General features: G+C 42.4%; 1 pseudogene; it reads right to left on the bottom strand.

The window, feature by feature from the left end:
• Positions 1-265: 265 nt before the first annotated feature.
• Positions 266-1,529, bottom strand: LOC100956706 (annotated as a pseudogene).
• Positions 1,530-2,493: the final 964 nt, after the last annotated feature.

The following is a 2,493-nucleotide window of genomic DNA, read 5'->3' as shown; positions in this document are numbered from 1 at the left end:
AGAATGCTATGGCATCACAGCACACGGCACCCTCCAAGTCCTGGGCTCAAGCGATTCTCCTGCCTCCACCTCCCAAATAGCTGGGACTTACACAAGGCCCACAAGGCCCAGGTATTTTTTTTTTTTGCTCCTGTTGCAACCGTCATTGTTGTTTGGCAGGCCTGGGCTGGATCTGAAACCACCACACAGGTGTATGTGGCTGGCACCTCAGCCACTTGAGCCACAGGTGCCAGTTTTTAAATAAAAATCTTGGAATAAATAAAATTCAAAATCTATGAAGCGCAGAAAAGCAGAAGAAAATGAGATGCTGCTCTGGACAGGACACTGGATAGGGACCTTCACTGCTCATGGGATGAGACAAGTTTGGGAGACGCTGGAAATGATGGTAGCTTCGCATGTTCCTATCAACCCACTGAGCAAGTCTCTATCTTTGCAGAGGTTTCTGTCGGCCAGCATACTTTCACATGGTGAGGTCTGAAGGATGCTGCCATTTTGGGTTCTGCATATGATGAACTTTCACCAAGGTGTATAGCTCCTTCCAGGGACCTTGGTCAGAGTCCTTTGGGTCTTCTATAGGAGCAATGACACTCCTGAGACAAATTTGCTTCTGCTGTTCTAGATTGATTGTGAAAACGTCGGGATGTTAGTCCTGGTTTTGATCTGTAGAGCGGGAATGACTTTGCCTAGTCTTTTCTCCTTGCCTTTCATCTTCCCTGAATCCATGTCAAGAACATATTTGTTTGAGGAACTGGAAACTGGAAACTTCATTTCACCACTTGATTCATGTGATCCACCATTTCTCCAAGATGATCCAACGTTAGGAGTTTCTGAATGGTCTGAGATCTGAGAGAATGCAGGTATAGGTTTCTCGCTGTTAGGCATAGCTTTATCAGAGACAGATTGTTGAAAAATATTGTTTGAAGTGGAGGAGAGTGAAGGCCTTTCCCAGGCAGAGTTACTGGGGCTGATCCCATCACAGTCAGTGCAAAGTTTGCTCTCATTTGAGCTAAGACCATCTTCTCTCAACTTTTCCCCAAGAGAGGAGGATTTTTCAGTATCTTTGGATGAATCAGTTTGGTCCTTATCAAGCACAGCATCACAAACTGCTGGATTAAATGGTGCAACAGTTACTTTTACAAGATTCTTTTCTACAGCAGAGAGTCTATTTAGTGGAGTTGGTCCATGGCCAACTGATGTACTGAGCTGAGGTAGTTTAAAACCAGAGGTCTCAGCTACTGGTCCCAAGCTGTACAATAAATTTTTCTTTTGGGGAGTATCAAGTAGAGTTTGAATCCCTCTTTCTCCCTTTTAATGATGCCTGCTCTCATCTTTACAACAAACGATGGCTCATCAAACTTCAAGAGCTCCTTGATCTCCTCCTCTGTATAACTGTAATGGCCATCATCTTCTTCTCCATCAGACAGATCCAGAAAGGAGTCATCCAATATGTCCTAATGCAAAGAACCCCAAGAAAATTTGTCATTGTCTTTAGGTAAGAGAGAGGTAGCAGAAGACCTACCAGAGGGCATTCATGTTGTGTGGAACTGCTGGAGTGATTTCTGCCTTTGCCTTGAAATCAAGTGGAAAAAGCTTTCAGTTCCTACTACCTGTTCCCTTCAGGAGACTTGTCAAAATGATTGACCCCCACCTTTCTCTAGAAGTTTGGCCAATGCCTGGGAGAACAACTGCCTAATTTTTTCTTTCTAAGAGAGTCTCACTCTGTGCACTGGATGGAGTACCATGGCATCATAGCTCACTGTAACCTTAAACTCCTGGGCTTAGCAATTCTCATGCCTCAGCCTTCCAAGTACCTGGGACTATAGGCACCTGCCACCATGGCCACCTAGTTTTTCTATTTTTGGTAGAGATGGGATCTCTTGCTCAGGCTGGTTTCTAACTCCAGAGCTCAAGGGATACTTTCACCTCGGCCTCCTAGATTGCTGGGATTGCAGGAGTGAGCCATGACGCTCCCCCGACCTCATGGAACATTTTAAAAATGATTTTTCTCTAAATGTGGCATTTGGATGTGTATCTGACTTATTGAAACACACATGTCACTACTCACTCAGACCACACTCCCTCTCCATGTTTCTTTCCCCATTACACTGACATTTCACTCCTAGAAAAAGCTTAGTGCTTGTTACAAAACTATTAGAGACTAATGTTTATTCCTAATAAATCCTTTGTAGAGACTCAAGTGATTATCTTATAGCTAACCACAGAAAACAGCAATTCACATGTCTTTCAAAATGAAAGTTAAAAATACCTTTACAAATAGTATGCAAATACCTGGAAGGGTAAAATAATGCATATTCTTCCAACTTTATATATACTCAGTGAAAAAGATCAATTTATGGTTTACAGTTTCAATGCTTTCTCGTTGGTTAACGTCAATATTTTGTTATCAAAAAATATTGTGTTAACTAAAGATTATTCACCTCGATGTAAGTTTGCCACCTGCAAGAGATGCATGAGTTAACATTTCTACAAAGT

This window comes from Otolemur garnettii, unplaced genomic scaffold (genome assembly GCF_000181295.1).
Source record: "Otolemur garnettii isolate 467f Iridium unplaced genomic scaffold, OtoGar3 scaffold00061, whole genome shotgun sequence".
In the NCBI taxonomy this organism is placed as follows: Eukaryota; Metazoa; Chordata; class Mammalia; order Primates; family Galagidae; genus Otolemur; species Otolemur garnettii.
Note: the sequence above shows the minus strand (reverse complement) of the source record. Positions and strands in the feature narration are given on the sequence as shown.